This window comes from Halictus rubicundus, chromosome 5, assembly GCF_050948215.1.
Source record: "Halictus rubicundus isolate RS-2024b chromosome 5, iyHalRubi1_principal, whole genome shotgun sequence".
In the NCBI taxonomy this organism is placed as follows: Eukaryota; Metazoa; Arthropoda; class Insecta; order Hymenoptera; family Halictidae; genus Halictus; species Halictus rubicundus.
The window spans coordinates 16,054,313-16,069,798 of record NC_135153.1 but is presented as its reverse complement, the minus strand read 5'-3'; the positions used below and the strand labels follow the sequence as shown (position 1 = coordinate 16,069,798).

Here is a 15,486-nt window from a genome sequence, read left to right as displayed (position 1 = left end):
TATTCTTTACTGAACAATTTAAATTCTTCTACATTTTTGGTACCATTTCCGAATTATTTTTTTTTATCAATATACTTGATTTTTGTTGTTTCCTTGAAATTATTTTTTGAACCATAATAAAATTGAATATATGTACTTTGTCTCTTAAAATAAATTTGTGACAGCGTGTCGAACAATTTAGCACGTTAAAAATTATTTATAGTGCTGTTTTGAACAGCTTGATACGTTAAAAATAATTCGCGACAATATTTCGAAGAACTTGGCACGCCGAAAATCCTTCACACCGAGACGCCACTCCCAGGACCTGAATTCCCGAGAAAGTGTGCTGCAATCTCCATCGTTATCGTTCGAGATGCATTAACAATCGAAAGCAAGAGTCAACGGCGACGACTTTCATGAGCGTTGCGTGTAGCAACAATGTTCTGTGCACTTGGCACAACAAAAGGTGATCATCACAGGATTTATCGAGCCGGGGAAAAACTTGCGACCACAATGCCCGGTTTCCTCCAATTAAACTCGACTTCGTTAAGCCGGTGGAAGTCGCGAATTAATCGACACGAAATTTACGAGATCGCGGCGGATCCTACCGTCCGCTTCCTTTTCTTTCTCTCGGAGGTGGCAATAAAACCAGTTCGCGAACGCGCCGTGGAACCCGTGGATCGTGAAATTATAAACGGCAGAGACCGCGGTTGGTTGGCCCCGGTGTAGTTGGAATAAAAAAATCTAATGTAACGAGAGCCTAATTGACAATATCAGAGCTAGGCGGCCGGAAGCGCGGATCCGCGAGTTTAACATTTTCAAGCGTTAATTGTATCTGAAATGCATCCCAATTAAAACGATGCGAAACGCTAAACCGCTCCCGAGGAGAGCTACCTTTGAGGCAAGTCGAATTGCTCTGATTCTAGTTTAACGAACGTTGCCAACGGGATATTCAATTGGTAATCTGTCCGATGGTTTCGCCGTTTGACTGCAACACTTCATTAGGGGAACGCGTTTAGTAACTTCAGCTCTGCTTCGCTTCACCCCTGAAGTCACTCTTCCGCTTCGATACTCCTGAATGTTATTGATCACTTTCAATATTGGCGGAGAGCTCGCTTCCAAGAGAGAAAATTCGTAGGGCTTGTACGGAGACGAGTTTTTAAAACAGCAGAGGAGTAAACTGTGTTATCAAGAAAATGGTACGAAAGTGTTACAAAACTGGTACAAAAGTGGTACAAAAATGGCACAGAAATGGCACAGAAATGGCACAAAAATGGCACAAAAATGGTACCAACATGGTACCTTTCATTGATTTATTTGGAAATCGATGGACAGAATTCATTTGGAAGAAAGAGAATTAATGCTAATGCAAGGAGTAATTATTCAGAAAATGGTAAAAAATACTGTATTCATAAGGAAATGATCCAGGATCGATCCGCAAATGGCAGAAGAATATTCGCGGATGAAGAGCTCATTTCCTGAAAAGGTAGACAGCGATCTAAAACCATAAGAACTGGTGAATGTTAATCCGACGCAAAAACTTTCGCGCGTATGGAGACGAGCGAGGATCGCGTTAACGAATTCGACGTCTCGGTCGTAAAAAGATCGAACACGTTCCCGGAGTCAAGTTTAGGCTGTATCCTTTCAACGATTTCGCAAAAAAAAGTCGCCGATCCGGTTGTTTAGTCTTATATAGACAATCAACGCGGATCTATATAGACCCTATGGAGACCCGATCGAGGTCACGATCACTTTAACGGTAGTTTTCTGGGGACAATCGCTTTTAACCGTGAAACTATTGGTATCGAAACGGCTCGATCGGCTCTTAATTACGTCAATTTCCGTGACCTCGCGAATGACTGCGAATTCGATCGCCCGGTTATGCTTTCGAACCGTGGTTCAAACACCCCTGACATTTTACACTGCGAATATCCAGTCTGTCCATACGTTAAAGAACCACTTGGTCACTGTCACCGGGACGGCGAAGAAAAGACATACGCTTTGTTCGCGAAACCATTTATTGCGGATTACGCAATATTGAAGACCCACTCTTACATTTTTTAATTAGCCAATCGGGTTCTGAACAGAATTTTCTTTCGACTCGAAGTATTTTAAGAAATTTCTATTTAGAAATACCTAACCCTTAAATACTGTAGTCTGTGATAACTAGAACTATAGTGACCTAAGACTTTTGGGCGGTAGTGTACCATGAACTGTACTCATTATACCCGGCGTTGGGTAGCCAGCTCCATTTTGATCCTGCTCAAAGGTATCGTTTTATGACTCAACCTATGACGACACAATTACATTATTGACCGTGCGAATTAATTAGCCATTTATACTATTAAAAATATTCGCAATCACCCACTAATGAATAAAAATTTTGTGCACCGATTGCGAGAAAAAGGAGCTGCATAGACATTTATTTCTTCTGTTAGTAATTTTAATAAGTCAGAGATAATATACTGACTTGCGTCATAAATGCATAAAAACAATAAGGTTTGACAACATGGTAGTCGAAATATTTGGATTGAAAGTTGCAATTTCTCCATTTTCAGAGCCACGAATTAACTTCTGCACCTAATACTTTATTCATTTCTCTTTAAAACAACTTTCGAAACACGACAGGATAGCACGGATGTACATCATGTTTCATCGCGAGAGCCGCGAATTAACATTTACATACATCAAACACTTCAATCTTTTCCCATCTTCCGACGACTTTTCAAATACGATAGGCAACAGCCCACGTTTAGAAACGTTTTCCGAAAGTTCGCAGGAATGTTAACGCTTTTACCAGCCATCAGTGTGAAAGTCCCATAAATACTCTGCCAAAACGTTCACACTTAACAAGCCTATTCCACCGTGGACACGGCACGGGTATTACGAAATCCGCGTGCAAGACACAATGGAACGAATTAGTCCAAGTATCGTACGTACCTCGTGTTCGACAAGAACCTAGCTCGAAGGAATTTTTCATGAAATCAAACCCACCAGTAAGCAACCACTGGTAACCAAACAAAACGAAAAAAGAAAATCACCAGAAAACGAGCTCGGAACGTCACAGGACACCAGATCCTTTATTTGGGGAAAGGCAACCGACGGAAATCAGAAACCAAAACGCAAACGCAAACGCAAACGCAACGACATCGGAATATCACAGGACACTGGACCGTCTACGGGAGAGCCGGGTGCGACCATCATCAGCTGGCGAGACCGACGCAAACGCAACGGAGTGAACGAAAATGCGCGCGGTTACTCGCGGGTGAATTTTGTCACAGTTTACTCACGGGAGTCGCGGAGAGACGGGTCGATTCGTGCGGCTCGATTGATCGTCAGATCGTCCACGGAACGGCTCCATTCGATCCGGAACAGTCCGAAAGAAGAGCACGCGCTGCGACGGTCATTCCGCAGCTGTTCACGGGTCCCCGGTCGAAGAAACGCATCGGAGTGGTCAGATTGCCGGCGTTCCGGCGCGGGAGCGCGTCATTCCCATCATTCGACCCGTTTCGAGTGTGCGCGCGGTCGAAGAGAGGAACCCGTCGAAGGAGTTACGAAATGCTGGGGGAAGACGACCGACCACGAGGAAGGCGGGCCCGGTACAGCAACTTTCTTCTTCGAAAGATCTTGGCAAGGCAGGTACTCCGAAATATTCTCAAGGACCCACGGCCCCTCTTCCTCGGGCCTTTGCACCAAGTTTTTTGCCGGCTACCCGCGTCCTTGGACCCGTCGCCGATCTCAATTAGCCGGCCTTCTGTGCTCGCTGGCCTCCTCTGACCACCGCTAGGGCCAATTTAGCTCCGGGCGAACCGAGGTATTTTCTCGGATTCGTCAAGGTTTAACAATTGTGCAGACCCTGGTTTGGTCCTCTAGCTGTCGCCGATGACGATCGATGAAGATTGACGAAAGCTGCCCGCGAGACCTGTTGCACTGGCAGCTAAGCGCAAAAGCACAACACTCGATCGAAACTAGGAGCCCGGACCGGGGTCAAGTTCACTTCGGATGTTATCGTGCGACCGTGATAAGGGTAGTCTCTGTTCACTGGTACCCTAATCGCGCTCGGTATACCACGACAGACCGGCAACACGCGTTTCACGGCGAACGTCCCGCGACTAACTGCCGACAGACGCCGGACGAAGTCTTTGAATACGGGCCACTCGAGGGTCGAGAGCTCTGAGAGAGAAAGAGAGAGAGCGAGAGAGAGAGGAGAGAGAAAGAGAACGGTGGGGCGATGGCGAGGGAGGGAACGATTGGTCGACTTACGTGGCCCTAACTCGGAGAGGGAGATGCCCATGGGACCCCATGGACATTGGGAACAGATGGGAAAACATCGGGGAATATACAGGGTGGGTCGCTCAGACCCGGCAGCTGCGAATCGGGTTTCCCTACACTTACCGCGGATACAGTCCCACGCAAAAGTTGCAGCAGACAAGTGCAGGTTTATGGTGTCCGTGCGTGGTGCAGGGATATTCGTCTCGGACGTGATATTGTTTATGTGAGCCTCCTTCAGTCGCTACCTGCGTCGCACGTGTGTGACAACTGTGATTTTTGTGTGGAGAAAAGTGAACTGTGTTTGTGCACGTATTTCAAATTTTAGGATTAATCTAATTTAAAATTTAATATTTGTATATTTAAAAATTTAATATTAGGTATTTTTCTATCTTTTGTGAAAAGGTGCATCGCGCTTTATAGAATACTGCGAAATTTAATATTCATTAAATTTAATTTAAAAAATTTTTTTTAATTTAAATTCAATTAATTTAACTTTTTATGATTTTTATATTTCAAAATTTAATATTAAGTCTTTTTCAATCTTTTGGACAAAGATGCACCGCGCTTTATAGAGTATTGTAAATTTATTATCGTCCTAAATTTTTGTTGGAAATGTCAATTTTTACAACAATCTGCAATCTAGAATCTATTTTTACTGAATTTTCTGTTTCCAATAATAGTAGGAAAAAACAGTGTTCCTCTAGCACAATGATTATTTCATTCCATATTTTTGTGTTTTGATGTCAATTATGAGAAGTATAATTAACGTAAAGTTCAATCAAATGTGATGCTGTTTGCAATTTAATTTTAATAATATATTGGAACCATTGACACGAGAAGTAAACAGTTTGTCTTTAATCTTTATAAATTATGACCAGAAAATTTCATTTTGTACGTAGAATCTACGGTCTAGTAATTATAGTATTTGATAGGATGAAATGTCTGCAATTAGCAAGTAGGAACAGGTTTACACATAGCGACGATGATAGATCGCAGCTCGTGATACAATCGATAAGAAATATTCTTAAATGTTACGCAACCTTATTATTTAAAATTGAATTCAAGAAATATTGTTCAGATTTTCTTCAGCTTCTTTTTCTTTTAAATATCAAACTCATATTCTCACACTGGGATTATGTAAATACAATTCAAATGTGATGCAATTCATGCAAATACAATCCGAAAGTGAAAGTACGAAAATCATGAATAAATAACATAATCCAGCGAGAAAAATTACTTTTACCTTTATCCCAAAATGTGATCTCTTAATAATTGTTTATACAGTCACGAAGTATCGATTAATTTCTTTCTACGTCACAAAAGAAAATTATTGCATTTCTTTAAACTTCTGTTCCTACTTTTAGCAGCAGATATTTAAACATTTTTGCTTACATTTCCAACGAACACTTAAACATTTTCTCTGCTACTTTTAGCAAATACTTAAACCATTTTCTCCTCTGCTTTTAGCAGGCACTTAAACATTTCTTCCTCTACTTTCAAAATCAAACATTTAAACATTTTCCCTTCTAGTAGTTCTTCAATATACAGGGTGGTCCACAAGTCACTAGACCAATTTAAAATAACCCTTTCAAAAATTTTTCAAAAATTCACATTTGCTCTTTTATAAACCAAAATACAGTTCTTCGAAGTTTGAATGATCTTCATTTTTCGAACCACTAACTATAATAATTCCCTGCTAATAAATCCTTTTAAATTACGTGGGATTAAATTTATGAAAGGCGTGTCTTAAATTTTCGTTATAGGCTCGTTTAAAGAAGTCAAAAATCTTGACCTTCACTTTCGACTTATATTCTTAATATTGAACAATAGCAATTTTTAAAAAACTTTTTGACACATTACCCAGTAAATTGATGCTTCTAATACCTGACAAAAATGACTCGTGTGATTCGGTCTAATTTTACAGAAGTTATTTCTTTGTGAAGAGCGTGCCGGTACTTCGAATACAAAATAATATTATTAAATGACGAAGCTGAATTAAATTAAATCGCAATTAAATTGCGAAGCTGAACAGACAGATTCCAGTTGCAGAAAACGATTTCTGGACCATTGTTTCGATCACGTTCGTTTCTTTTTTGAAATTTCTATTACGCAGCTGCGTAATGGCGGCGAGTGAACGACCGGGCGTTAATAAAGCCCGAACGACAGGGGGAGAACATAAGACGCGGCCGATTGGACGTACGCCGTTGACTTCTGATTAATTATTCCCGATAACGCGATACCGTTCGTGAATGTGATAATTAAATGCGAATAATTAATAATCCGCGCGGATCGCACGGTTGCACCGGGCCGATGGGAGTGCAGTTCGCGCGGCCATGGGTTGAAATTGCACCGGTTGCAAAATGAAGACCACGCGAGCACAGTTAGATGGAAATAGTAACGGGTATTCGGCTAAGAGGAATCTGCAAAATGACTTTTATCTATCGTTCACCGCGATGCATTATTTATCGTGTTCCGGGTATTGTGGATTAAGTAAAACGATGTATAATGCCGCAATAGGATCCTAATAAATTGTTGCTAATGGCGCTCGCAAAAACTTGTAATTAACCATCCACACACACACACACACGTGCGCCTTTCTCTGTGGGTTTTTTGTTTTCGGACGCAATCTAAAAGCAATTTGCCTTTTTTCCCTGGCCACTTACAACGGAGCATAAAATAATAAATGTGAAATTATTGTTTTGCTGGAATGACATCCTGCATTGTCATCGCCTGTATTTTTTATCGCTTTGTGGAGTGAATGCTTCTCATAGTTTTATCGGCGATTGTGACGTAAGCTCTATTCTCTTGCCAATACTGTCGCGATTAATTATATAAATCATTTCGTATCGCTGAGATCGTGGCTGTGAAACGGCATGAATCCCGGAATATTTTTAGTTTCGACTAGATTTTTATTTCGTGTACGATTTTATTAAAGTTTTGGGAGAACTGATCGTCCGATAAGTCGACTTTATTTTATTTTGAGTCTGGTCGATTAAATTATGTAAATCTGGAGGCAATTCTAGAAAACAAAGGCGTCACATTCTCGTAGTTTTACTAGCTTTAAAGCTCTTAGATTTTTAAAAATAAAATTAAAAATATTTAATATCATATTATATACAGAGGTTCAACAAACTTTATTTGCACTGTGGTCGATAATAAATAGACTAGACTAAATAAAATATAAAAAAGAAACTTTTAGTATTTTCTCTGCAATTTTTTCCAAAATTTAATTTTCAACTAATTCTTCCAACTTTCCAAGAAAATCCAAGTAGTAATCGAATATTAAAAATGTTACCGTCGTTTCAACAGTGCCTGGCTATTATTGCGAGCGACGAGCATGATGCAGTTTTGTTGGACATGGAACTCGATTTACTTCGTCGAATTTTCGCGGAGGAAATTGGCGGAGGGATCGTGTTGAAACGTCCTGTATAAAATGACGATGAATCGTCGTCGAAGCGAGGTCTCAGCCAGATGTTTCGCGTTCGCGTAGCGAAATTTAATTGAACATCCTGTTTCAAAGCAGATCGGCAGATTGCGGGCGGTGTGCGACTTATAATCCGACGGAATAATGCCTATTCTTGATAGCGAGCGAGCTTATGTAAAATGTAACGTTCCCCGAGCTCATTCCGAAATGTATATCGCGCTCGCGTGCACGAACCACAAAAACGCGAGTTCAGATGTCTGGCTTCGGTTATCGAGATCGCCTGCATCGACGTCGGCACACGACAAATGTCGATCGACAAGCCAGACGAAACTTTTACATTGCCGCTAAAATAACAACGCTTATTCTTCTCAAATTTCCAATATATTGTCCCGCTTCGTTTTCGATTAATGCGCACAACGCAAATTCAACCTGGTTTCCAAAGAAAGCACGACTGTGTTCAAGAAAGCTTAGGAAGTAATAATACGTTGACAAATAATCACGCTATTTGCATGTACGTGCCATAACTTGTCGCCCCACCCTACCCTCCCCTTCCATCACGCTATTTCCCCACTCTTCCGCCGCGGCACGGTCACGTGACGCGTCTCGTCTCTGTCGCGCACGTGTCGCTATGTCACGTGACTAATTGTAAGCCGGAGCGTCTATTCGATTCGAGTCTATTCCCCTGATCTGCCGACTCTGGTACGTGCTTGAAAAAATAAGGAAACTGGCCCGGAAGATGGTGAAACAGATAGCTCGCGAAGAAAGAGGTAAACAGATTTCGATCTTAATAATCGAAAAAATGGGAAACTATTTCTCCGACCCACGATACTTTCTTTAAACAAGAAACGCGAGCGGCGCACGCGAATTTACAATTATTTTGTTGGTGTGCTCGTTTCGTAAGCGATCGCGGCGGCGGCGGCGCGGCGACCGAGAATAAATTTTTCATATTTGCAGGCCGAGGTGCTCGTGCTGCTGCTTCCTGCTTCGAAAGTTTCATAAAAACGAAGATAGCCGAGTTTCATAGTGCGACGCGTGATATAGCCAGACTGTTGGACGAACGCACGATGCAAAAGCGTTCCGGGAATGGCCTATTCACGCGAAGAGCACCACATAATAACCCGATGGTCTATAGAGGCAATTTTTTCGGCTCTTTGAATACCCTAATGCACGACAATGTGAGGTTGTTGAGCAAGTAACAGAATCCTTTCAATTTTGTACGAATTTTTCATTTTGTCACACCCGTTTAACAGTAAATATTAACAGAGAATTCCCTAATAAAAAGAAACGAGTATCAACAATTGACTAATGAGGATAAAAATAAATAAAATAAAAAATTGACTAGTACAGATTGACCAAGAAATATTTATTTAATTTTACAAGCATATGTGATATGTACTTCAATGATTTATTTTTATTTCAAAGGAATCGATAAAACTAATTCAATTACCATTTCCAATGTCTCTTATTTAAAATGATTCAGTTTCTAAATATGTTTTTATTTTAACAATCTAGATGTTGCCCATTACAGATACGTATAACTGTTAAATAGAGGCCTCTTACATTCAACAATTTCATGACTGATTGATTGTGACCCTGTTCTTTGTTAGCGAATAGGAAAAGGATGTTGAAGCCAATTGAATGTATCTATGTCGCAGTTGAATGTTTGTTTCGAAGAAACCGGTGAACGAGCACCGCAACAACCGGATAATTCATTCTCGTGACCACGAAAAGAACGATGGCATTGTCGAGATGCCGTCTGACCACTTGGTAAAGGTGCTTCTGCAAAATTTGGGTCGATGTCGATCGCGAGAGCAAAGAAAATTAAGGCCACCGGCGCCGGTCAACAGCTGTCGGTGAACACCGAATCGGATGAAACGTGAGTAATACTTTTCTACTTAATATTGCGGCCCCGGAGAGAAGCATGTTACCAAACGGTACTGGCTAACGTCGAACTTAACATCTGGCCTGGGTTCTGATTAAGCGGAGCCTAGGTCCAGCTGATATCGCGCTGATCTGCGCGTGAATTAAAGCGGAATTCAACCGAGTCCGAATATAAATTGAGCGACAGTCTGATTCTTGCTTGATTGTCGACTAAATCATACTGAAAGGCTGGAGCATCTATGGGCATCTAAGTTTAATAAAATTATTTTCATCTTGAGTAAGGTTAAACATTGAGAAAGATCATGCTAAAAGAGTGGAAGATACTTCTATTTCTACTGAAACTCTGTTCTAGGTTGGAGCTGGTGTGCCCTGTATTGTAAAACCAAATGTAATTTTGACTTTTGTAGTACAATTACGTCTCACCCTTGAACAAACAAGTTTAATTTCACATAATTTGCCTTAATTTTCGCTCGAGGTACCTAAAGTTGGACCCTAAACCAATTGTAGTGATTTCTCTGTATATGTCGCCAAGGCCTGGATGATAAACGTCGCAGGATTATCCCCACTACCGCGGGGTATACCCTGCGAGGGGCCAAGAAGCTCTAGAAGCCTCGGACGCCGAGGAGTGTAAACACAACACGGCTCATTCGCTGTAATTTAATTTGAACCGGAAGAACTTTAGCTTCGCAAAAACAGAACGAACCTGAAACCTAGTCCGGGTTAGGTCTCACAGTGGTATAATCGATCCATCTTCCAGATAATAATAATGAACACATACGTCGAACCCGGGGCTAACGAGGCCATCCAGCAAAACTGCACTTTGCTGCGGAGATGTGTCACCGAGATCTTGAACTGAATAACACGGAATTACCATTGTAGCCACCTTAGACCGATTAGATTTAATTCGCCCGCATAGGACGCTTACCTCTCCGCCGGAGCTCGCGTCGATTAAGCCTAAGTCAGATCAGTTAAGCGCGAGTTAAGTCTGCCGAGCGCGTATATAATCCGGCCCGATGACTGCCCGGCAGCCTTGTCTAAATCACAATGCACGGTTCTAGATTCGCTCGGGCCGAGTGACCACAATGAATTCTCAATTAGGCTCACTTTAGTGCCGGGACTGCGAGGTTCTGTCTGCATCTTTTTATCAGCGCGCGTTTGACGTCTGACGTGTAATCGCCGCCGTGAATCTCGCGGCTCTGCTCCGGTTTTCGCAATGGCGCGGATCGAACGAAAGCGAATCGACTGCGATGGAGGACAGGCCAACGAAATCGGGACGATGCTCTGGCGTGATCGATACCGTCATCTGTCATCGTTTGAACGGAGTTCATCGATAGTTATCGCTGTGTTACTTCTACGTCTACAATCCATGCATTGATTATATGTTTAAAATCTAGGCATTAATTTTACGTCCAAAATCTGTGTATTCATTTTATGTCTACAATCTATGTATTCATTCTATGACTTCAATCTATGTATTCATTTGATGTCTAAAATCTGTACATATATTAATTCTACATCTACAATCTATACGTTAAATCTACGTCTACAATCTATGTATTAATTCTATGTCTACAATCTATGTATTAATTCTACGCTTCCACTCAATGTATCAATTCTATGTCTACAAACCATATATTAATGCCACGTCTAGAATCTATACATGAATTCTACATTCACAATGTATGTACTAATTCTATGTCTACAATCTACACCTAGAATCTATGCAGTAATTCCACATTTACAATCTACGTATTAATTCTATGTCTACAATCTATGTATAAATTCTATGTCTACAATCTATGTATAAATTCTATGTCTACAATCTGTGTATTAATTCTACGCTTCCAATCAATGTATCAATTCTATGTCTACAAACTATATATTAATGGCACGTCTAGAATCTATACATGAATTCTACATTCACAATGTATGTATTAATTCTATGTCTACAATCTACGTATTAATTCTATGTCCAAAATTTGTCTATTAATTCACTTTTGTCTAATACTAACTTTGTGCGTAAAGTTTGCGTATTCATTCTATACATTAATTTTATCTCTGTCCAAAATCCATGTAATAATTGTACCTATTAATTTTTTCTGTCTAAAACCCGTGTATTAATATTGTGTATTAAATCATGTATTGCGAAAGACAAGAGAAAAGGTGCAGAGAACTAATAGTTGCAATTACGTTCTTGCACTTCAACTGACAAAGGCATGAAAAGCCGGAGGATCAGCTCGTCAAATAAAATGGATGTCGCGAAGGGTGCGGTGAGTTCGAGCGAAAAATTCCTGGAGGAATTATCCGGATAGGGCGAGCGCACGCGGTTTTCCGTGTCGTTGTTGCAAAACGCTCGGGGGATAGGAAAACTGCGATAACCCGTGGTTGCACGGAACCGCCAGCACCGGAAATTACCAAGTGTTTCGCGGAGTCGTCGGGGCCGGGTAACTTTCGTTTCGAGGGTTATGTCACCGATGGGGATGCTCGAGGAATCGCGATCCGTGTATGCTATCTGCGACGATGAATAGCCCGCCATCGAGGCCCACCTTCCGCCATACACGAGCCACGGGGAAGATGATAATGCATACCCCGACGAATATATTATTTTCGCAACGATTTCTCTTGCCGCGGCCGGACTGATAAATGGTACTTCCTGGATGATCCGCGTAACGGCGAATCCGCCTAGAAGAAATAAAGTCTTTTCGCCTGAACGTATCGTCCTCGACCGCTCCGCCATTCTTCATAAATCATTATGCCTCTTCCCAGACTTCGTTCAGGAAATTTATTTGTCCTGCCCGGGGGAATTTTCAACCGAATCGTTTCAATTGTCGGTTGCAGTACAGACTTCTCTGTAATAAGGATTTAATACATGCAGGATACTCTTCTCCCTCGTTCTAAACGCAGCGGGCATCATCGACGCGGTTATGTATTCCAGCTAATTTAATTACCGAGCGTGCTGCGTTCATTACGAAACCGACTCTACTCGCAGCAATAAAAAAAAAGAAAAGTGAAACACTGTTATTGCCAGGCAAGAAAGCATGCAAGTGTTTAATTAATGAGACGTACCATCGCCTCGGATAGTTAACCAACGTTTCCATAAAACCGAAACAACCGTACAAAGAAGCGCTCGTAATTTTGGTAGAAATTACTGGTTCGGGAATCGGGAATTCGCCATCTTGGAAAGTCTTGTTTCAAACAGGATATTTAAGGCCGTTCGATTCAGGCCATTTGATGTTTCGACTGAAAATCCAATATCCAAGAATCGGTTAAATACTAACCGGATTTTGTGTTGTGTATAATTGCTCTTATCTAGGTAGGACCAAGCGGAAGTTCGAGTAGACATGTCTTACGCTTAATCTGCATCATGGGCCAATCTACTTAAATGTTTTCTCGACACCGAATTTTATTACGTTGTTTTGGACTATCGAAGATTCAAAATACGGTGAAATCTTGCAAATCGGCCATCAAGGATTTCTCCGTTGTAAGCCTCTCTACAAATAATGACTCGAAAAGGGGACGAGGGTGCTCCGATCATTCTCAAGTGCTGTTATCTAACGCCGCGAAGCTTCGTTCTGCCAATCGAGCTAACCAGTCATCTTTTCACGCTCGACCCCCATGTCGGAATCATTAGATCGGTCGCGGAGGAATCCGCAAGGACCGTTTTGTCACGAACATCGCCGTCCAACATGGCGGAGTATCATATCTCATCACGTTTCGACCTGCCCCTTCTAACAGGACGATTAAGCATTCACTTGATGCGATTATGGTCATTTCTAAGGTATCATTCGGTTGGAGATCCTTGGATCCTGGAAGACCTGATCCGTCCTGATTCCCAGACAGGGGATCCTGGGGACCTTGCAAATCGATTTGCAACAACGTTACGCAAAATGGGCTAATCCTTGTAATTGAACCCTTCAGTTAAATTGACTCTGTAATAATATTGCGAAACACTGGGATAATCTTAGGTTAATTTTATTGTAAGGGTATGTAGCCATAGATCCTTCGAGCACAATAAAAGGGTATTTGTATAATAAAGGATATTTTTAAAAATTATCCTTATTCGCTATTTAGATATCGACTTTAGCTGAAAGAAATGGATGGCGCCGAGTTAATTTTGTAATATTGTTGAAAATAGGATACGGAATAGACTCGATATCTTCAGCATCTTGAGATCCCCATTCTAGTCTGGATCTCAATTCAGACGCAATTACGTGGGCCGCGCCAAATAACAGCGGAAGTTCAATTGCTTTGAATCACGCGATTCTGAAATCCTAGATAATGCGACAGAAAAATGAGAGCGGACAACGTAATAAGCGAAAGTCTCGCCTCTAGGTGAAAATCGCGATCGAGAACTTTAAATGTGGAATTTTGTGGTTTCGCACCCGTGAAAATCTAGTTCGGCTTCTTTCTACATGTATTTGATCGAAGGATAAAAAGCCTCGGACAGTGCAAGGTAAATGTTTCCGTTCCGTGTTTTCGTTCTAGTTTCTTGCGGCTCTAATGATCTTGTAATTTGCACTCGAACACAAATCTTAATCCTCTGTGGCACGAATCATTTTCTTTTTTTTTTTTTGTGAACGCAAAAAGATGTACCACTGTTGAATTCAATTTTAAACTATCCAAGTCACGTTCAAATGCAAATTTTAACAGTTACGTTCAAACTCAAATGCAAAATTCAAATTCCAATACAAATTTCGACGATCACATTTAATTTTAAATTTAAATACAAATTTCAACAATGTGAAATTCAAATTCGAATTCGAATCAAATTACGACGGTGAAGTTCACATTTAAACTCGAACTCTGACGGTCACGCTTCAATTGCACCTCTAAAATCCAAAATCAATTCAAGTTCTAAAATTTTCGTGTTTGATGCATGAAAAAAAGTAATCCTTTTAGCGACTCCGTAACTTTTTCACGGAACATCATAAAACGATTAATGTCTCTCTCGGACCACCGAGCAAATATTTCCTCAATCGTTTTTACGCCGTGGAAGCTGCGTTCAAACTTCAAGGCTTTCGTTTTTAATTTCGTAGAGCAGCCCAGCCGCGAGCCGCCGCTATCTCGGAATCTTTTTGCAGTTCGAAACGATTTGGAAATGCGCGCCGGTTGCGAAAACAGCAAGGAAATTGTTATCCTCTGCTGTGATCGAGAGCCAAATGTGAAAACAAGATTTTTGCCTCGCGATAGAACGTCCTCCGAGCATTTTCTCGACGCACAGTCATTTTTCAACAATTCTTACAGCACTGCCCGTGCCAGTTTCTTTATTATGTTCATTTGATTCCGTGGGGAAACGGCTTGACAGACGGAACAATGTCGGTGATGTCACATATATGTTATGTTGAACATGCGCAATGGCAAGGTAAAACCGATCGAGGTCTACCGGATCGGTGCACTCGGATCTCAATTGAGGTCTGCCTGAATCAAGTAGGTTAATGAAAACCGTCTGCACAATTTGCTTCCTGAACCGTAAATTTTTGCAAACTTTCCATCGATAGCGGACTTTCTTTGGGCGTTCCTCGACGGACCGTGCAAAAATAGTTAAGGAGGAATTTTTACAGTGCTCAGGACACTATTTTTAGCACTGTAGGTCCTTCCTAAGTAATTTCGGAGAATTGTCCGCCATTTTGAAAGCCGGCTCCTGTCCGCGGCCATTTTGGCGACCTCGAGAAACAGATGTTCAACAACTTTGCGCAGATTTTTGGAGAATTGTCGGCCATTTCGAAAGCCTGCACCTGTCCGCGGCCATTTTGGTGATTCCAAGAAGCTGATATCCTGTTCAGCAATGTCTACAATTGACACGATTGTCGTAAAATCAAAGTAATGTATTTAACAAAATAAAAATTCTTACATTTTCTAGATCTTCACCGATGCATTGAATATATTCGTGTAAAATTTTCATTTTTCAATCTGGACAAATAGTTTTGTCA

At 41.2% G+C, this 15,486-nt stretch overlaps 1 protein-coding gene across 3 annotated transcripts in view; it reads right to left on the bottom strand.

Moving 5' to 3' along the window:
- LOC143354458 (uncharacterized) overlaps positions 1-15,486 on the bottom strand; it is a 74,109-nt gene that overhangs the window by 26,093 nt on the left and 32,530 nt on the right. Inside the window, exon 1 of one of the 3 annotated variants that reach the window (XM_076788570.1) lies at positions 10,260-10,624. The exons of 1 other annotated variant lie outside the window; for it this stretch is intronic. The gene's annotated coding sequence lies outside the window, so the exon portion shown is untranslated. Of the gene's footprint in view, positions 1-3,269; positions 4,640-10,259; positions 10,625-15,486 lie in introns of those variants that run through there. One more of the 3 variants, XM_076788568.1, reaches the window with a different exon arrangement.